This window comes from Acromyrmex echinatior, chromosome 6, assembly GCF_024713525.1.
Source record: "Acromyrmex echinatior isolate Ae372 chromosome 6, ASM2471352v2, whole genome shotgun sequence".
NCBI lineage: Eukaryota > Metazoa > Arthropoda > Insecta > Hymenoptera > Formicidae > Acromyrmex > Acromyrmex echinatior.
In genome coordinates, this window is record NC_141857.1 from 2,251,801 (window position 1) to 2,274,518 (window position 22,718).

A 22,718-nucleotide genomic window follows, 5' to 3' on the forward strand; every position below is an offset into this window, starting at 1 on the left:
TTGACATATCCATCAGATATCTACATTGAAAAAAGTTTATAATAACTAAAAAATATATTTTGTTTAACGTATTGATGTAATATTTAGTAAATATCAAATATAATAATAATAATAATGTATTAATAATTAGAAAAATAAGATACCTAATAATAATTTAAAAAAAAGTAAACTTAATAAGTTTTGTGACATATGTATTAACTGAAAATTTTATTGAAATTGCTTCACTAAAACTTTAGTAACTATTATTTAGATTTTATTATTACTAAATTTTTTCTCAATGTGCATATTCATATATTTCATATATTTATTCTTTTTATAAATAAATTTATGTAAAAAATTATTCAAATTAAATGGCATAATAACACCACAAACGCAGGATGTTTCTTCAGCGAAATTATATTTTAATAGAATTATATTTTACTAAAATATAATTTCGCTACCAAAATCCTGCGTTTGTGGTGTTTGCCCTTTAATTTGAATAATTTTTAATTAATAACCATTTAATCTCTATATTATTAAATTTATATCAGTGCAATTATCTCTACTATTAAAAATTATTATTAAAGGAAATAACTTCTACATTTTCTTCAATATAATGACTTTTAGCTTTATGCCGCTTAATTTCCTGTTATTTAATTATTTAAAAATACAAATTGTTCGCTTAGAATCAAAAAAATAATATTCTTCCCGGCCAGAAATCGTTTTATCATCACGTCATCCGGATCTGGTATCTTCATCTTCTCAACCTTTGCACGGATTCTAACACATATCGGGGCGTTTTCCGTTTCACAAATTATATCAATCGCTGCCATCATCCTGCGTATTGCGTAATTCTCGTGCGAGCGAACCTATTCGATCGTTCGATGTTAAACCGCATTACGCCGTATTTCCGGGATGGCAAGAAGTCAATCGTCTAGTGAAGGGTACGATCAAATTGTTGACTCGTCGTTCTCGGGTTCGCGTGAACCGGAAATTGCGAACTGTCTGTACCTGTAAACGAACTCTTTGGACTTATTCCAACACGTAATACGAGCCCATCAGCTGTAATGCGGGCCTTGATGCATCTCGCAGCAACATATGAAACCTTTCATCAATGTTGCGATGACGGGTTATTATTCTACAAGATTAAAAAAATAATGGCATTCAAGAGCAGAATAAGTTGCTCCTATTCGAATGTATTCTTCGACATTCAGAAAGCAGCTCGCATTCGCGTGAATCGCAGCACACTGCTGTGCTCGTAAACTGCGGACACGGTAACGCGATTCCGGCGAACGGTGTCCGGAGAACCGTTTACGCTCCATTTATATCCTAACGTTTAAAGAGTGCACGCGCCATCCGGTATACGCGCGTATATACCGCGAATCCAACGACGACTTACTGGGACCGGTCCCGAGAGAGGTTGCCGTCGGGCCGGGATGCTCGGTCGCGTCTGCGGCGGAAATGAAGGAGTTGATATATCTGCCCGAGAGCTATAACTCACTTAGTACTTGCATACATACTCTCTCCCTCGTATTCCTCGCCGGACCTCTTCCTCCCTTGTTCCCGTCCCGCTTCAACCGTCTGCCGCACTCGGTTCTTTCTCTTTTCTCCCCCTTTTCGTCCTGTCGTCTCCGTCCTTATCAGCCTTATCTAAATTTCTCACCCTATCCTCCTCCCTTGGGACCCTTGGCGATGAGACTCGGCGGTTACTTCCCCCTTTACACTTTCCGCGCCCTTTTCGCATCGCTGTACATGCGCATAATTTCCGAGCGCCCTTGCCCATGACGTACGTGGATGCGTTTACGCAACCTCGTGTCCAATCTATTCTCTCTTCCTCCACTTCTTCGGTTCTACGTGTGTATACTGCGGACTCGTTCTTTACCTGAATGCCTATATGTTGATATATGCGTACCTATGCGTGCGCCATACGTTAAACTTTACCGCACCGCATATTTCCGCAGCGTAAAATTTACAGCACAGAATTTACCTCATATATATTTTTCTATAATCTTCTCTGAGCATCAAGTCGCTTTTTTTGTTTAGTCATTCCATTAGTACATGGTAATTACATTGTTCTTCCGTTGTAATGCGTGAGCTTATGATCGTTATACACCAATCTCGCGCACTTCCCTTTCCTCGTGACCGTACACTCATCTTTTCCGCGAGAAGAACTTACTCTTCCTCGACGTTCTCCCCGTAGACCCACGTGCGTGATACATCCTTTCGAACCTTATGACATATACATATATGCGCTCACGTAGTTGTCGCTGGGCGCGCTCGCATCAGGAAGAGGTGAAGAAACGTAAAGCGCGCTCGCGCGACGAGGAAAAGGATTCCGCTTCGGGCCGCGGAGGTGTGGAACGATCGTGAGGCGTAAAAGAAGCAAGAAGAAGAGGAAGAAGAAGATAGAAGTCTCGGAGTGGATCGGCGAGAATCGTTCGGAGAGAATCGAGCGAGAGGCAATACGCGAATGTTTAATGTCTCGCACTAAATTATGCAATTACCTTTATGTCCTGAGACCATCCTGACTAGCACGAGTACGTGCACTCGTGTGGATGTGTGACGCGATACGGTGTCCCTATGGCGGTGCGTCGCGCACCTGCACACGCATAATCCGCCTGTACATCTGCGGGTGTATGCGTGCGCGAAAAAGCACGCTATACACTATTTGCGAATGTGAGAATACGCATGCATTAGCGTCCGCGAATGTGCACGTGTATATGTGCCGAGGGTACACCATGGTTTGCATCTCTCGCCCAAAGCCCACAAGCGGCATATATCATGGACTCTTATCATGCCTTTGCCTACTACCACTAACAACGAGAGCCGCCAGACTACGCCGTGGCTGTTAGAATATAATGATTACTACCACTTACTTCGCGAATAGTATTACAATAGTGTGTCGTTATTATAATCACAGTCGCGTTACCATCATACCACTCATATATCTAAGCATGCTCAGTGAAGGGCCGAGTTGATGAGAAAATTTCTTATCGAACTGTCACATAATGTACAAAGTATGAATGTCTCTTTGCGTATAGCTGCAAATTGCGAAATGACGATCCTAGATAATGACAATAAGAATAAACTATGCATTCCTACAGAGAAAGGTTTTGCTGAAATATCTTGAAATATTCTTTTTAAAGTATCGAATATCGAAGTCAAGAGATACTAATAGAGTTGAAGAAAGATGCTGATATGCTTTAATATTTTCTAACTGACAATCAGCACAGATACTAAAATCAGGCAGTCCATTACGTTTACGACAAAGATACAATATATTATATGGAAGTAATATTTTCATCCAATTACGCTTCTAATCAGATTAGAGATTGGTTAAATGCGTGTGCGCTAACCGCTATTTGCTTTAACTACTGTAGGATTGGTAATTACTGTGATGAGCGTGCGTTTGTTATCCTTTGTGAGTACATCCTGTTCTAATACAGGAAGTTTTGTGTATTATTTCTGCATAGTTTCCTCATACTAATGCTTGAGCGAAGCGCCTATTACTGCAGCAATGTAGAACTCATTTCTGTATCGGTATATACGCGATTTGCATATGTATACCCTTCAGAGTATCATTGACGAATTGACTATTAACGTGTAACAGCAGATGTTGCCGATGTAACCAATAATGACGAGTATTCTTCATTCAATCTCGCGCCAGTTGCAAATGACTTTGTTGACAACTCGCGAGAACGTCTCGTTCGTCCAATCGCGATTTATGTGCACAAAACACGTCAATGTATGGAAGGATCAGTTCGTCGTGAAGCAGATTAGTCATGGCGTAGAAACTAAGAATGTAACTTAAACATTATGTATTTAAGCATTCTTGTAGACTACACGTAGAAAACAGTCAGCGTGACAGCTGATCGAACCGGTTCCTGGTAGATTCGCTAATTTGCATGGCAGAAACTGATAAAGACATGGCTAGTGGGAAATAAAACTGTCCATTACAAAGCATAACTTCTCCTAATGCAGCTTTCTATGCGAATATTATGTAAACTCGTCCAAAGTATTTCGAAAGTGGTCCCGGTATCGTCTCTCCAGAAGATCTTCTATTACTTTTCAACGAAAGAGAGGGAGATGCGTTTTAACATAAGCACGTCGATTCGACGAGTGGTATTCTCTTGGCCAATATGAAAAAATAGAGGGCAAAAGTGCGCGGGATATTCAAGGAGCGACGGGGATATGTAGATAGTACGATCGTTCTCTCTCCGATTCTCGGATATTCGAGCGTCCGCAGTTTTAGAAGATTTTACAGACCGGTATTTTATTATTTAGATATCCACTATCGAATTATTCGAGTGTATAAAGGTGCGTACGCGACATAGACGGAGGTGCGGTCAATATAAGCGCATAGAGGCGCGAGAGGAAATTGAAATCTCTTGTGCGTGGCCGACCCACACGTGCGGTATTACGTTCACTCCCGCGTATAGCCTTGAATTACCAAAGGCCTTCGGATAAAATGTAAAATATGTAATCTTCATCGAGCTTGAAATAACTGGGAGATACGTAACAGACATTCGCGCACGGCCGCGCGAAGAAACCACGTAAATAACAGAACGTGACGTGAAAAATGACGCCTGAATTCCTGCCTGCGATATTATTATGAGAAATATGAATTGCGAAAATGTCGAAAGGGTTGTCCTCTCCCCCTCCCTCGTTTGAAAATTATTTGCAGATTACGTACTGGGATAACGTGCAACGTGATGCCATGTAATAATTTCGAGTATAGATTGGACGCATCATTAGGGAAAAGCTGATATCTAGCGTATATACCAACATAAATCAACGGCTTACTGTGAGAAATATATTACAGATTATACTTATTATACGTAAGATAACGAGATTTACGTTCATTGCTCTTGAAGAAGCAATACCGGTGTCGATGCGTGGAAGCGTCAAGAATTCGTCATTTATAGCAAATCTCATCGCGCAGCGTGCGGTTCTGTATGCGTGCAACCTTGAATTACGAAGAGCCTTCGAATAAATGATGAAATATGTATCCTTTATTGAATTTAAAATAAGATAGAGATACAATGTGCTGGTCCCGCACTGTCGTTTTCAAGCGGCAAGGTCAGCCGATGCGCGGTCATCCGAGATGATCATCTCAGATGCTATTATCTGGATAATGCGCGATGCACTGCGGCGTGGAAATACGTACGGCTCGCAGCCAGGACAATGAATTACACTTGAAGGGTGCATCTCCCTCCTTTCTACATTCTTCCCCGTCGCTGTCGCTGCTTCTGTTGCTCTTACTGTAGCCGGGATGTCGACGAAAAAACGATCTTTGACCTCCCTTGTACTCCGAAGGCCCATCGTTGGGTCAAGCAGTATCTGGACCGTAATTCACAAATCGCAGACGTGCATCCTTGTCCATGCGGACCAACGAGACAACCAGAACCGCCACGAATTACGCGACTCCTCTGCTTCACGGAGAAACAATTCCAACGAAGATATTGTCAATTTTAACTTTGAATTAATTCTACATTACTGTGATTTACTCTGAGTTTCGTTTTATGCGTTTCTATTTTATTATAAACTTTACAATAAGTAGAGTCTTTAATTTTTATTATTGATAAAATTAATAAATTTTAACAAGATTGATTGACTGTTGAAATTACATAATTTGTAATTCATATTAATATTAACGACTTTAGATAACAAGCTTTCGATTCAAGAATTGAAAATTAAAAATTAATTGAAGTCTTTCTCTATTAAATAATAAACCAGCTATAATAATAAATATTATTATAAATATATATTTTTTTAAATCGAAATGAAATAGATATGTTTTACGAGCAAAGTTTCAGATAGTTTACAGAAAATCTCGTATTTAAATCAATATAATTCAAAAAGAGTTGGTTGTCACTGAAAATTACGAACCGAAACATATGCAAGGTCCGGCTGAAGAAAGTATTTTCGGTTTCCTTGACATGGATGTGTGTGTGTGTGTGTGTGTGTGTGTGTGTGTGTGTGTGTGTGTGTGTGTGTGCACACGACTTAACATTTCATTAACCATATATTAGCGTGCTTCAAGCCTCGTACATATGTCACATAGATAACCATGCTGGGTCCACGCGAGAATGTACAACGAGCTTGGCAGATAAGTGTAAGGAGATACGGGGACGAGTAAGTTACGATGCGTCCTCTGATGTGAAATGCGTTAGCAGAACGAGGGTTATAAGCTGCTCCGGCATCGTGCGAAAAAAAGACTTCATCAGAAAAAAATTAATTAAGAAATTATGAGAGTCGTCCAATCTTATTAACTGCAGAACATAGAAAATTATGTCACATAAAAAATAGATGTTATATCGAAGGCTTAAATAATCATAAAATAAATAATTTCTGTCATAAGAATAATATTATAATGGAACTACTCAAGAATGTTGTAATATTATTATTTTTTTGTACTATACTTTGGAAGAAATTCCATAATAATTGCACCAACATATAAAATACAATGCAATAGCTTTTACGCCATGGATATAATTTAGGATTTAAATAAAGAAATGGAGACGACTAAAATCAGCTTACGAAGTGGGTTACGGCAGTCTTCGAGAGCCGATCTCTCGAGAGTCTCGAAAGCGCCACTCGATAGATTTATTTCCATTCATAAATATACACCGCGATCGCGTTCGAAACTTTGACCGCCCCGTTCACTTCGCTTTCGAAGCACGCGAACTACTTTCAAGAACTCGGCGAAGTATAGGTTACATACTTTGGGATATTGGGACGTGGGACGGTGGAAATTCCACGCTGAAAAGAACGTTCTTTTCGGTTAGAACCGAGAATGAGACACGAAGATTAGGTGGACGAGTCACGCAGGCGAATAAGAGAAAAAAATAAAAGGGAGAAACGTCGCTGCGTGTATAATATCTGTGCTAAATAAACAAAAAAAAGTGGGACGAAAGGAAGCGAACAAAAGAGAAGAGAAAGGAAAAATAAAAGAGAATCAGAAATATTGCGGGAGAGAAGAACCGAAGGAAGAAATGAGAAATATTATACGACTCATGGTTTTATTCTACACTACATGGATTGCTCGACCTATCTACGAACAGTTACCATTGACTGTTATGCCTTAACAAGCAGCGAAATAATTATAGTGATCTTCGAGAAAAGAGGAAGACGCGCCTCTTCGCGTTCTCTACAATATACAACGCGGCTGATGCATTTGCGAAATTGTTTCGCGCAACGCCTCGAATCTGATAGCGTTGTATCCGGATTCTGTACGCTCGTTCCACGTCGGACTTGGATTGCTGGCGCAACAAACGCGCACAATCATTCTGCACCTCGGTAACGTATCGTGCGGTACGGTAAACTAAGCAGTGGGAAAATCGAGCGGTAAAGGTAGGAGGTAACCGATCACGATTCAACCCTTAAAGGTACGACCGCGGTTACTTCCTGGTGCTGTTAACGGTGAAAACCGGCGCGCACTACCGTCGATGTTTATGGGCTCGTTACGAGGCGATATGCTCTCCCGCTACGCGCGGCTTAGAAGTGCGAAAATTCAGAGCACCGAGGGAACACTGGGAAAGGAGATCATTTCAGGCGCGTAATCATAAAGGAACGAGATGCGAGGAATGCAACTGCCGACAAGTTCAAGGATAGTCGGCGCCTCCACGTGACGATATTCTACGGAATCGGCCACGAGAATATCTCATTTGTTCGCCGAGACTGATTTATGGATCTTGATAGTACCGACGGCGAAACGTGCTTGTCCGGATTAGCGGTTGCGTGTAGAGAATAACTAAATCGCAATTAAATTCATTAACATTCGAAATCTGACGATATTTGCCGATTTTGAAGCGTTACATGATCTGATATACATCGACATGATCCTCAAAAAGACGTTATCGAATAATACTAATACACAATGATTTGAATAATTTATAGTCCACATAATTTAACATATACATATAAGGAAATTTCATATTTGAGAAAGACATAGATAATTAATATTTATGTGTACGAAAAGAACAGTTTTGTTGAAGTATCTAAAAATTTAAATAGATTGAAATCTGAAAATAATTTTGTTTTATCATCAAGATAATTATGTAGAATGTTCAAATTGGTTAAAATGTCAATACTTTTTATAATATTGCTCATTATGTTTGAGTTGCCTACATAATTATTGTGTTGGTTTAAACAATTATTTTTAGATCTATCCAAATTCTTACATACTTAAGCAAAATAATTTTCTCCATCTGTGTTTGTATATTATATTGAATAATTTTCAACAAGAAATATAGATGACTGTGTAACAAAGTAAATTATTACATCCTTATTGTTTAATCCAATATTAAACAGAGATAAAATGACCATGTTACACAGTATCTCTTACTGGAAAATACCAATTGCTATTCTTATTTAATGCCTTAAGACAAATCTATCCGAGCAAGAGAGAACCGTTTTCTTAGTAGTTCAATGATTAACGACTAACACTATTAAACAATACGAGAAACATAAATCTTGGATTTAATTCGTTGTATCTAAAGGAAATCTCATCACGTCGAGTCCGTTCATAAATAGTATTCATCAGAGCTTATGCTGTCACTAAAGTCATTAATATCTCGCGTTCTATCAATAAAGGATCACAGGTACCGACAAGTTCACGGTCGCAAAGGACACGTTTTTGGCTAGCACATACAGGAGTCAGTCGTAACGATCGCTCCGGGCACGAACGTTAGTCAGTGCGATCATTAAAGATCTTCCTTAAAGAGACGACGAAGTGTCTATACTATCGTCGATTCTGCACGCAAGGAGACGTCTAGCTTCGGGGCTGATTGGCCGATCCTATAGAAATACATGCCAAACAGATCAAGCTGTCGAAAACTAATTGCAACCGGTATCCTGGGTAGCTCAGTGGGTGCACGAGGTCATCCGTATCGACGCAACTCGACCTGCTTTTTCTCTTTTATTTTTCTTCTTCGATGCGGACGCTGGGCGAAAAGAGGCGGACAATTATGAGACGCATCGAATCATACCGTGCAATTATATCGCACAAGACTAATCGTATGTAAACAAAAAATATCGATCGCGCCGATCGGTAACGATATCGCGCGGGATTTCGAGCTCTCGTATATACACTGTGATTATGAAATATACCTCTGGATGCGAAGTGAAACGTCTTCTCATTGATACTCTCTCAATTCGAGATCGAGAAATCGCATACAGTTATGGATAAGCGTGGTCAGTGCTTTCATAAGCAAAACCCTTTACTGTGGAATCCAAATGATTGAAATATAATAAACGCTCAGAAATAATTTGGAGAAATTTCAGACGTATATATTTTTAAAAAATTTAAGTATCGTAATAAATTAGACATTTCAACAAATTCATCGAAATGGACTTCCGTCATGTGAATCTCTCGAAAGTTTAAGCACGATTCGAAGGAATATCCGGTCATTCAGACGATTCATCGTCCGGTTTCAGATCCATTCTTTGAGGTACAGAGGTTAGAACAGAACGTATTATTAAGGAGCCCTCTCCAGACGATTCCCCCCCGTTATTCCTTCGTATCCTCACGCTCTCTCGGCCAGACGAAACCACGTAATGCCCGAGAAACGGACAGAACAGTGAACGTAGGATCTCACAGAGACTGCAAAGTCCGAAGCCCTGAAGGTGTTCCGTCCAAGAGTAGGGCTGATGAAACCACAATGACATAATATTACACGGGATACCGGTGTGGTGCGATAATCATATGCCTTTTCTCACCGTAGCTTCACGGATATGGGCCTTCCAAACTGTGATGCTTACTCGCGGTTTTCGCTCCTCGCAAATATCATTTAAAGCTTCGGAAGAGATTAAAGAGTGCGAACGCTGAATAATATTATATTTTAGTAAAAGGAAATATTTGCAGCTTCTCAAAAAAATTGTCATTAAATGTTTTTGTCAGAAGTTTGAGAAATTAAATTTGTTAAACTGCTATGTTTATATTATTTTTCTAAGGAAAGGCACTTTGAAAGTATAAAATAAAAATTGTATAATATAAATATTTATAATTATCGGAACAGTGTAGATAGCCATCAGGGAGAAGTTTAAGTTATTTGAGACGAATAAAATATCTTTCATATTCTCTTATAATTCAAGAGTGGATACGACTATATTTATCGTTTACGATATTATTCAGTAGAAAAGCAGAAAAACAGTGCTACATTGTAGCATGTTACAGAAAAACATACGTGCACATACATTCATATGTTTTTGTATTTAAACATGTAAATCCGTAATATTTGTTTAAAATGAAAATGTATGTATTAATTTCTACTTAACAATGATCCGTATTTGCAATATTTACAAAGTGATTTTAAAAGTGATTTTGAAGATGAAGAAGGGTACGTTTAAAAATATCTAACTACAATAAAAACATCCTAAAACAATAAATTACAGACTTATTGCTCCTAGGAGTATCGATTACACGTACAACGAATTTCTCTGTTTTCGACGTGCATTAGTCGTATCGGCTGCGTTAAACGATCGACCATTTGAAGAACAATGTTCGCTGTGGATAGGCATGTTGCTGCAATAGAAAAAGAATGGCTGAACATCAGGCAAGAATTGATGGAAAGACTATATCGACATATTGTGTAACTATTTCTCACTATTCTGCTTCACCGACGAACACGATTCTAGCGAAAAAACTTACATTTCTCATACATTACAAAAGTTTTATTTTACGAAATTTATTTTATAATATATATCGTTTCGATTCTTGCAATAATATTTGCGCAAGCAATGTCAATAAATTTAATAAATATATATGCACTAAAATTCTAGATAAAGATTCGATGAGGCAATAACTTTGCGATTATTTACAACTAACGCTATGATAAGTTACAGAGAGTAGGGGGAGATGTAAAAATGGCCACGGTTCACAGAGGAACCTCATCGATCATCGTCAGTCATCGTGCGGACCTCGTAAAAATTCCGGATACTCCATTGCATGCGTTCCTCCCTATAATGTCGAGGTTACAGGCGAGATAGTTTCTTAATTAAAGTCTGAGAAGGTACACTGAGTTCAAGGCCGGCATCCCGGTAAGCGGAAGTAATTATGCTTATCCAGAGAAATCTATTAAAATTTAACTTAATATTATCTCTCTTCTTTCGGAATCCTCCTGGTACCTTTTTCCCTGGTATTAGATATCGTTACGTGGTGGCTATCTATGCGTTTTAATGAATCAGAATAAATTTCAGCATAGGGGAATTCTTTACGGTCGACATTTAATTTTCCACAGTCGTAACATATTCCATGTAAAAAAAGAAATCATTGAGAGAGAATGTAAATTGAAATAATAAAATATCTATCTGCTGACTTTATCTTTACGATCTTCAGGAAAAACTAGAGAATGCATCTTCTTGAATGCATTTTTTTCATTATAAACTTAACATCTTACATACATTCTTCACGAAGATACGTCGTTCTTTCACTGTCTCTTATTTGAATTTGATTTAGCGAATGAACACGAGTTCCGGTTACTGCAATTTCTCCGTGACAATGATTTCTCGGCGAAGTCGCCAGCGGGCAAGAGCAAACTCCAATCTACCTTGCCGTTCTCCTTTAATAATTGTCAAAGTAATCCAGACTACTTCCTGAGTAACTCCAGTTAGGATCGTTTTTGCCGCAGTTCCGACACATGACGCCGCGGGTGCCGGCGCGTTGCCGTCATCTCCGAAAACTTTGGTCCGAGAGTCCATTCGAGATTTGGTGTCGCTTGCGGTAAGATCCGTTCTCCGTCTCTCTCTCTCTCCCTCCTCCTCCCCCTCTCTCTCTCTCTGTCTTTCTTCGTATGACTTCGCACATCTTTGTGTGAGTCTGTCTGGTGCTCCTCGTTTTCGCATCGTAGCGCTTACTTACAGAGGCAATTCCCGGGATCCATCAAGAACTGCAATTCCAGGTTCTCTTCTCGCTATGGCACGTCGAGTGTTGTTTCACTTCCAGTAGGAAGGCATTATCCTGGCGCGAGTCGCAGTTTATTGTACGCGGCGAAAGAGCGGTATAGAGTCGACGAGCGCGGGGTAAACGCACACACGCACACACGCACACGTCGATCGTTGCGTGTGCACGCGCATTCGCGCGCGATACCGAGGTCCGAACAGTCCGAGATGCCACGAAGAGGGAGACCGTGTGAATGAGCTACCGTTCTGCGGTCTACCGGGCGTGTTTTTCTTATTGATCGGAATGCGTGCCGGTACCAGGCCAGGTAAGGGAAAGATAGGAGGGGATGATATTACGATCGAAGGATCGGCAGCTTCGACTTCGGAGTTCGGAGTAGAAGACGACGGCAGAAGGCGAGCGTATGGAAAGGTATAGAAGCGCGAGGAAACCGAACACCAGATACTTGAACGGTAGATAACAGAACACGCGAGCGAGAGAGAGAGAAAGAGAGAGAAATCTCTCATGGCGTTCCGTTAACCATCCTCGTCCAGATTCGACCGCGATCATCTGAGAAATGTGCGACCATAGCGATGCAGCCGCCAACGATGATCTAGTTCCTGCATATCACACGTCTAGTGTGTGGGAACCGGATGCTGGGGGTAAAAATAATCGAGTCGTTGATATGGGACTGTTAGAGAAGAGAAAGCGTGAGTGCAATACGTAGAAGGGACGTATTTAATGACGTAACCTTATGACGTCTTAAATCTCCTATGCATAAATCATAGTTCACGTATCGTATTATTTTCTATGCATTCTTGCATTGCATTTTTTATTCAATTGCTGATCTTCTATTTATTGTTTTGTATCTGTCATGCCTTGATATAAGATAATGCATCCAATATGACCTATTTTCTAATTATAAATTGTTGTATGAATAAGTTAAATCTTCACAATATTCCATTATTTAATTCATAATGTCAAATTATATCCAATTTGAGCTATTTTTAATTCTCTATAACTCGCCACTGCTCCATTTTAGTTAAATATACCATCAATTTGACTAAAACAATGGAATTGAATAATTTAACTAAAAAATATATTGTATATATGTAAATTTGATTCAAATTTAGTTTACTAAATATATACGTGAATAATGTTTACTTTGAAACTAATTATAGAAATGGATTAATTTAATATGGAAATTAAAAATAACAAAATGTTACTTTACTTAAAGAATTGGGTTATTATTGCTCCTTTAATATCTAAATAAATATTGAAAATATCCTATATTTTCAATTAAGGTTCAGAAATGTTTTCTATTTTGATTCTACCTACCAATTTTAATATTTGGATCAACAAAAATCGTAACGTTTAGAAATGACTTAGAAAAGTTATATCGAGTAAAATTATTTTATGCATCTTATTTTCCTCATTTTACGTGTTTTCAATCATTCCGATTGCAATAATGAGTATAATAGCATGTTATTTAATATGCTCATTACATAAATAATTACATTTATAAATAATTACAATTATTCAAGCATTTTGATACCAAAGAGAGAGACGAAGAATAACAGTAATATATGGCAAAAGTGATGACGGAGACCAAACGATAGGCACTCAAGTGTGAATATGTAGGGCAATGGACTCTTTTTTTATGATACAATTAACGAGCTAAACTCTCCTCCGTATTATTCGCTAACGTGAAATCGCACTCAACCGCACAGTTTATACTTTCTATCCGACGTAATCCGCCGGAACTGCCATCTGAAGAATCGTCTAATTGCGTTGAAAACCGTAAAGGATCTAAAACGGGGAAAACAAGTTGATCTTTCGAAAGGAGAAACCTGATCGTATGTGGCTCGCGGACATATATATAGCGCAAATCAATGATTCGTGTACAAGCATTAGTTGTTACCAATTATCCATCGCTCGGGATAGCTATGGCAGCGCGACATGGTGTACTTGTTGAACGCCTTTTATTTCTATGTGTGTGAGGCTTTGCCACATATTAATCGAAATAGAAAGCAAGTATGTGCAATCGGCATAAGTTCGATCAACGTTCACTCTCTAGAAATCTCGAATGCTCGATACGCATAAACTGATAACTAAACAGCCTGATCCTCATAAACGGATACGTCAGTTAATAAAAGGTAGATTTCGCTGAGTAACGTTGTTCCTGTGCTCAGGGAAATTAAGGGTACAATGTAGGCAGCGAGTTAAGAGCGATTAAAGCCGATGATAAACGTAGAAAGGGTACAAGGTACACAGACAGAGCGTTGTTGGATACATATTTTCTGTCATGATTGGTAATATTGGCAGAGAATGTAGGTAAGAGAACAGACTGTACATTTTCTTTCTAGTGAATAACGAATAGTACTTTCGAAGCAGAAAAATATAATCGAGGAAGTCAACGTTCAGAGCGGCGCAATGAGTGCGGTTAGGCGAGATTGATACTTTCAATCGCTGAAAACGATGTAACTTTATCTCGCGAGAAGAAACCTGGGACGTCGATGGTAACCAATTGCGATTTCTCGTTCAAGATGGTCGCATCCTGAGACACGGTAAAGGGAAAAACGTCTTCAATGGTTATGACCGCGGAAACGGAATCGTTCAATTTGGCGAAATCCATCTGACAGCGCGTCTACTTCACACTTCTCGAAAGGATACGATCTGCGAGCGAACACTAACACCTCAGACGATACCTTCGTTTACAATGGTATTTATCGTAAATCGTTCACTGATCTAGTTTTCTCTTCGCAAGCGTAGCCGATCTTTATCAGCTCGCTGTAATTGAAGCATCGGCGAAATGGAATTGTCGAGTTAATCCGGCTTTATCGAATTTCGAACGTTTTCTAATACAGCGAAACCTATCAGGAAAAAAGTGGTTTTCTCAAATAAAAAAGTAAGTTTATTAACTCTGCAATAGTGATTTCAGATTACAGTGTAAAAGATTTTGAGATTTATAGATTTTGTAAATATTGAAAATTTTAGTTAAAGAATTATGTGTTAATACTAAATAATTTATTCTGTTTTATATTATTTTATCTCTTTCTATACGAGATATGTTAATACGACTATCGTTTTCTTTTTTTTTTTTTTTTTTCGTGTAATCCGTAAGAGAGGAATGAAAACACGTCTTTTCAGCTTTGGTGGCATCGAATTATCGAGTCTCTCTAAATTCTACCTATTTCGATATCTACTTTTTTACACGTTCGATCCCACGAGCGTTTAATCAACCTACGATAACCGTGGGTTCGGAACAACGAAATGTCTTTAAAAACATTCGATCGCCCGATCGATTCGTTCGCTCACCGTTCGAGGTCATCGAATGTCGGTGACCACCTCGAAAGTTTTCGAGAGAAGTGAAGATAAGTGTCGTGATGTGTATTCGAACGGATATGAGTACGGTTCAGAATTATTCAATTTCACGAAAGGTGTCCAGCGACACGTTTATCTCACGCTCGTTGAAAGGGTTAAGCTATGAACGACTATATGGCACGGCGACGCCTCGCATTCCGAAGCGAGAAGTAAAGATAATGCGAGGTACGGCGTTGTGAACGGCGAGACTCCTGGGGCTCGATGGAAAGGAACGTCTGCGTGACGAGAGTGACGATAAGGATTTACGAGATACTGGGAATGGGTGGGAATGGACGGATGTGAGCAACGAACTGCATTATTTTTACGAGTATTGGTCCTCCTCCGTTGATTGTTTCTACTCAAATCTACTGCTTAGGAATTCGCACTATCTTCATCCTTTTTAGAGAAACAGTTACTTGACTAAGAGAATTAAGAGAATTTATGTCAAAGTAAACTATACATTTTCTTCGTTTAAGCACTCATTTCTATCACTCGATTAGTCACGGAAACGATTAAGACAAAACTTATGATTATCATAAAATCATAAAATACTTTCTTTAAAAATATATCGCATTCTCCTACGAATTAAAATTATAATCACAGAAACTTGAGAAAGAGTGGAAATAAATAAAATCGACAAAAACTTGCTGTAAATTACCGAATATTTTTTGTTTGTTCGAAAATTAATATATCTCTATGATCTCATCGTTGTTCTTAACTTTGACGTTGAATTACTAATGCACGATAGTTTTCGACACATAAATGTATCGATACATTCCCTTTGCTTTCAACTTTATATCCCACGCTTTCCCAAGCCTCTATGTTGTTGGGAACATTCTCAATGTCTCAGCGATCTCGTAGACAACGTAGAGCCTACAGCAAGAAAAGAGTTCCGCTCAAGTGGCTGTTTCGAGCGCGAGAGAACTGTCGTAAAATCGGTGCAAGATCATTCCGCGTAGAGTTCTATAAATCGTTGATACAGCACGCTGGCTCGTAAATCAACGAGGGACTTTCGAGCTTCGGCATAAAGACGTATCTGACTTCCTTTCAACGCAGAAAGCTCCTTCACGCGTTGTGTACACGCATTCTACGAGGTAGAAGACATGCATCGTGCAATACTCTTTCTATACATCATGAAAATTTAAAGCCTGTACTATGCCATATCACGCTAGCTTATACATATTGAGTATAGGCATAAACAATGGTTCTAATAAGCTGATCTTGCGCGACAAGATACGAATGCCGATACAAGTACATGCGTGCGAAAGTACAAAGAAAAATACACAGTTACGTACACAGAAAAATATTCTATTAATATTGCTAAGGAAAGGGATTGTTTAGTTTACTTGTTTTCTTTTAAGTAACGATTATTTTTAACAAAGAATATTTTCTTTGTTAAAGATAATAGTCTTACTTATTACAATTTTTAGAATTTATATGTACTAAAAAAAAACAAGAATTTATTTTTTTTTTAAGAGTATCGAATTTTATCGAAGAAGCGGCTTTATGTATTAAGTAAATCGATTTAATTGAAGTATTAAACTTATTTATAGGATTTAGAATATATTTGAAATAAATTTCATGCTTGTGATGAACTTGTGATGAATTTATGGATATGAACTTTTGAAATATTTCAAACAAGTAATTAATATTTAAATATATAGTATGTTTTTCTCTGCAAAAGTGATTTGACAAAAAAAATAAAGAATGATAAAGTAATATTTGTACTTAATCATTATGCCCTCTAAATTCTTTGGAAATCTCATTCTAAAGAATGAAATAAAAAAAAATTCTGCCATTCTTTTTCAAGAGTGGCAGAATTTTCATTATTTAAAATGAGATTCCACACTAAAGAATTTAGAAAGTTTGTATTCTCGAGTTTCAAATAACGAGTATTCATTCGGCTTCCAGGGCTTGACATTAGTAAGTTTCCTTCGCTATTTTGTATTTTACTTGATGGAAGGTGAATGATTTTTCGGCAAAAATTATTACATTATTGCAGTCTCGACTAAGCATGACATTAACCCACTTCAAACATTTTCTTTTTGCTCATATATAAATTTATTATAAAAAGTCTCAATATACATTTTTTCAAATCCAAATCGTCATGAGAAAATTTCGTTGATTGTTATTACAAGTGATACCTCATTACTAAGCAATGAAGAAAAAGTTTTCCCAGCTTTTGAACGAACATTTAAATGCTAAGATGAATCATTATTCCGTTTACGATGTCTATATTCGTGACCAATGAAACGAACGAGAGAGAATGGAGGGCTTCGCTAACGGGAAAACATCCGAATTGAAATTCGACGTGCGTGCTCACTTATTCCGACCAGACGTCGTCGCGTCGAGAAAAGATGATACGCGCGTTCCGGAGACGATGCGGACGATCGGTATTCCGGCGCATTCGCGTGACTGAACCCCGACGAGTACTGTTAAGAACGATTTACAATAGTAATAGACGCTTCTCTCGACGGCCGACTATGAATGCTAATACGCGTTACACGTGGGCGCAATGTGGCACTGCGTGGCAAATCCAATCAAAGTTCTACTATGCACATTCGGGCTTTGTAACACGCTGTATTGTCTGCCGTCAGTTCGGGTCCACCTTTGTCGTCTTCCTGTTCCATTCGCTTTCTTTAGTACGCTCGCTTCTCTTCCGTACCGCGACTTTGAAAGCTAACAACTCTTTTCCGCATCGTGACTCGCGACATCGCACTGATAAAGTATTACATAAATATTATGATAGAACCGGATACAATCGAGCAAGTAATATCCACACGTTGCTATCTTATTGTTCGGTATGTGCGAAATATTTATTATACCTTTTGCACGTGAAGATTAATAATGTAACATGTTAATAGGGTATTATATATGTATATTTAAATGTGCAGATTGATACATGATTATATTAAGTTCGCTGCTTTGAAAGGTAATTGTGCACATTAATTACAGAGGATTAATCAAATATCGAAAACGTTAGTAAACATTTCGCATATGTAATATTATTGAGAATCATTTTGCGATAAAATACGGCAAGTCCTAGCCATGATGATACGAGTATAAATACCGAGTTGTTAAAATACTGGCTTGTGTCATCAAACCTTGAATCGTCGCGTTCGTAGTTCACCGCGGAAATCCCTTTTCATGAACAATATTTATCTTTCTCAATTTCTAGCTTTGTGTTTCACATCAAAGAGTTGCAGTACAAAGCAAGGGTGAGAGAAATCAAACGATATGTGAATTGGAAGCAAATAATCCAAAATACCAACACAAGCAAATAATTTCACGCTCTTATAAAATAATGATTAATATGCAGACGTTTTCTATGTAAAATGATTCATAGAACACTTTTATACGAATATAATATTAGAAAAAAAAAACTGTAAAATCTTTGATTGAATTTTTCCTGTTCATCAACACACACACATAGTCTGATTATTATTTTTTAAATCTCTGTTTTACAAAAAATAATTTTGAATTAAATTTTTTTATGTAGCATGTGTGAAATATTCATTTGAATAAATAAAAACTTTATCAAGTCACAAAATTCTATCAAGCTCGGTATTATAATATGTAATCACATGTAAACATTTTTAATTTTCAACGTTTTGCACGCAAGGTGTCAAGTGTCATCTTGTATAATTTCGCAAGCAAATTGAAGCCGTGAAATATCACATTTCTTACTTGTTTATCGGCAAAACGATGCATTCAGCTGGATGCACGCCAATCAGTGGCTCGCAAACAGCTGTCTTATTAAAAGCTGCGGCTTGAGAATTTCTTGCGTCTACGAGGTCACTAATTCGGGGTTAACAACCGAGGTAAAGAATCGAGCGGAGGGAAAGTGGACGGCAGAGACACGAGCGAGTAAAGTAAGAATCGTAGCGGAAGCACCGCGAATCGGACGATAGACGAAAACATTGAAAGATACAAAAGGAGGCGCTAAGAGAAGAACAGGGAGAGCGAGTGAAAGAACAAAAAAAGTAATGGACAAAGAATCGGGCAGGAGCGAGACAGTGAAAGAGAAGAAGCCAAGGCGATCCAATAAACATGAGAGTTTATCGAGCTGTTATGCCAGTCGTGGTTGCTTATCTCTTGGACACCCACTTAAACCTCGACCGGAGTCGTCCCGGTGAACCGCGTGAAAAACCTCACACGTCGCGCCTACCTGGCTCCTCTGCGTAAATGCATAGGTGCGAACCCCCCTATCTCCATGCGGTGCAAAGCGCGTGAGTGCGCGAATAAACTTGGCATCTCGTTGCGAATCGGTGTGTGCATCAGGCCCCGGGGCACACATGCGAACGTTGAATTTATTACACGCCCGCTGGCCCTGAGACGATTTTTCCGACGGCCGTAAGGCCGCATGGACGCGTCCTTGCTGGATAATGTAGAGCATTGATTCTTATTCTTATAATATATTTCCATTGTTTCTCTTAGAAAAGAATACGATAAATTGCCTTTAATATACGGGCCGTTGTTCATTTTTATATACATTGCTCATGAATGATAACGTAATAATAGTGACTAAAAGAAGATACATATTTATAAAAAAATTCACAGAAAACTGTGAAAATTAATAATAAATAAAAACGACAAATGTGTATGTTGCGTAGATACAAATTTACTAATTTTATATCATGTTATTAGGCAACTTTGTTTGCTCATAATTAATGAAACATACGGATTAATCTTACATACGGATTACGAAATGTCGTAATGAGATCGATTAATTTTAAAAGAAATTATTACATAAAGTTCTTCGTTGACGAGAGGAAATATTTATTGGATTTTTCATACCATTATTTTTTTTCCAAATTAAAGAATCAAATTGTCAATAAGTATAAATGGAAAAATCAATGTGAAATTGCGCGTATAAAAAAATTCCTAACAATTGATGCATTTTTATTAAAATTAATTAATTAATTTCTTAAATTCGATTTACGAAAAGAAAGAAAAAAAAATTAATACATATTTTAACATTATTTTTTTCTTTCTGTGTTGTATAAACTAGACTTTAGATTTTACTTTTATTTTATATAATCGTCCATTGTTTGTTACAAATATTACAAAAAAATTTTAGTAAAAGTTTTATATTTTTTGTATATCAATATCTAATTATTTTATTTTTACTTTTTTCTCTTTTGATTTTTACATATTTAAGCAATTAATTTGAAATCAATTTTAATAAAATTGATACTAAAATGAATTAAATAAAAATATTATTATGCCTTTATGATATAATCTTAACTCTTTCTTAAAAATCTTACATATATTTGGCAAATAGCGTGTACATTATTAAGTAATAGATAGAAGTAATAGATAGATAAAGAAGTTATATACCTATATTCTATAATATTAAATATTTACTTTTAATTTTATCCCATTCATTTTGAGATAATTTGTGAAACATTAGATCTACAAAATTTCATTTTCTCATATACTGAATAAAAATTTTTATCTTTTGTAATCATATAAACGAACTCAGATAAAAGAATTAGACAAATATTTTATATTACAGTGCAAAATATAAAATATTTAACTGCCGTGCACATTTGTTATTATTATAAATTCACATTTTTATATATTAATAATCATAAAAAAATTTCGTTACATCTAATGTAATTTTCACAAGTCTATTAATCAACATAAAAAATAATCGAAATAAAAAAATTTCAAACTCACCGACCTGACGCGCAGCAGCGGAATTTTACGAACGTTGATCTATAAAAATGCAAATGTATTCAAGTTAAAATAATGTTAAAAAATAATTAATATTTTTAAAATCATTGTGTGAGTGTGAAATTCTGTCTTTAAACGACATTTTATGAAAAAATTTTAAGAAAAAACCTTTTTTGGATTGATGTTTTATAAAATGAACTATAACGAGTCAAATGAATGACAAATCATAAATAATACTCACCCTATTGCTCCGCCATTGCCCGATGCTTTCCACGTCTCACTCTCCTCCCGTTGCTTCAATTAAGGCACTCGCGACATACGAACAATCACGATCACTCGCGTGCTAATTATCAGATACGACGATCGCGCGATGCTTTAGCAACGTTACACGGCACTCCCGATGCGAAACATCGTATCGTGAGGGAAAAAGAACACGAGAATAGCACGATTATGCGCGCGTACGCAGGTACGATCTGTTCCGATCCTGTCCGTTGCGCCGCCATCTTGCCAGTGGACGGCGTCACTCGAAATTGCGCAGCCAACTTCACGTATCACTCACACATCAGTCTCCACTTCGCGGTTACTCGCGTACGACGCAGTCAAATTAACGGACTAATTAAGACCTGATGGACCGTTCGTGAGTACATAATTATCGAAATAAAGCGATTCATTCACAATAAAGCCACTCTCGATGATCGCCCGTTATCTATAATCTCTGTTGAATCTATAATCTCTGTCGAATCTCAAATTAAATAATTAAAACGCGAGAAGTTTCTGTTTCAACATGGCGAGCAGCGTTTCGATACGTTCTCGAATCTTCGCTCATATTTAATCCTTTAGTATACGTTCGGTCATTCGTGTTCTGAATTAATTTTTATCACTATTACAAGTATATAAAAATTATTGAACGATTTTTGCGCATCTTTAGAAAGTATTTGTAAAGTTATATATTTATAATAAATTATATATAAATTATTATAACTAAATATAATTAATAAAATGAAAAAAATGTACTTTTTCATAGAAAAATGTAGAAACAAAAATGTGTAAGAGAAAAATGTGGTTTAATATCTTAAAGTTAACATTCCAAATTACAAAAAAAAAATAGTTCAAATATCGGCTGTCCAAAAATTTAGTTATTTAATAACTAAACTGAAAATGATGATTTTATTATTGCTATTGTTAAAAAAATATTATAATTTATTAGAAAAATGTTCTTTATAACATTACAGACAATATAATATTACAGACAATATTTAACACAAGCCAAAAATCGTCGTGTTCATTAAGGGCTATTATATTGTTTTATGGTTAAATTCTTTTTTTAATAATTCGCGAAATATTCCCGCAATGCAAACAAGAATTATTATTAAAAGAAACAGAGAATAAAAATTTTTTTAGTTACAAAAATGTACATACACATGATGGGTCATTTGTGACCCAGAGGTAAACTTCGGAGTTATTTTAAGATATTAAAGGATATGCACGAATTGAAACAGGTAACAAAACTTGTTCTCTCGATACCAAATTTTTTTAGGAATAGAAAAGAGACCGATATTTGACCAGGCACTCTTAATATTTCAAAGAAAAAAAATGCACAGGACACGAATGACCCAAATGTATATTAAGGGTTAATAGTTAATTATTCATAGAAAGTGATCCACGTAACGACCGTATATAATCTCTAAAATCTTTGAAGTAGAATCTAACAATAAAAAGTGAAATTTTATTCTTAGAAATTGACAATTGAGCCGCTCTTTTTTAACAATAGCTCATTTATCACTCTTTGTCACTCTTTAGAATTAAATTGTATTCCAAA

At 37.0% G+C, this 22,718-nt stretch overlaps 2 long non-coding RNA genes across 2 annotated transcripts in view; one reads left to right on the forward strand and one right to left on the reverse strand.

Annotated features, from left to right (window-relative positions):
* Positions 1-14,830: 14,830 nt before the first annotated feature.
* LOC147909262 (uncharacterized) lies at positions 14,831-21,281 on the reverse strand. Its single transcript, XR_015545488.1, has 2 exons — positions 21,141-21,281; positions 14,831-20,941 (listed from the first exon to the last, which is right to left on the reverse strand). It is a non-coding gene; the product is annotated as an uncharacterized LOC147909262 (long non-coding RNA).
* Positions 21,282-21,463: 182 nt separating this feature from the next.
* Positions 21,464-22,718, forward strand: part of LOC147909263 (uncharacterized) — a 148,438-nt gene continuing 147,183 nt past the window's right edge. The window contains exon 1 of the long non-coding RNA XR_015545489.1: positions 21,464-21,536. This is a non-coding gene — a long non-coding RNA (uncharacterized LOC147909263). The remainder of the gene's footprint in view (positions 21,537-22,718) is intronic.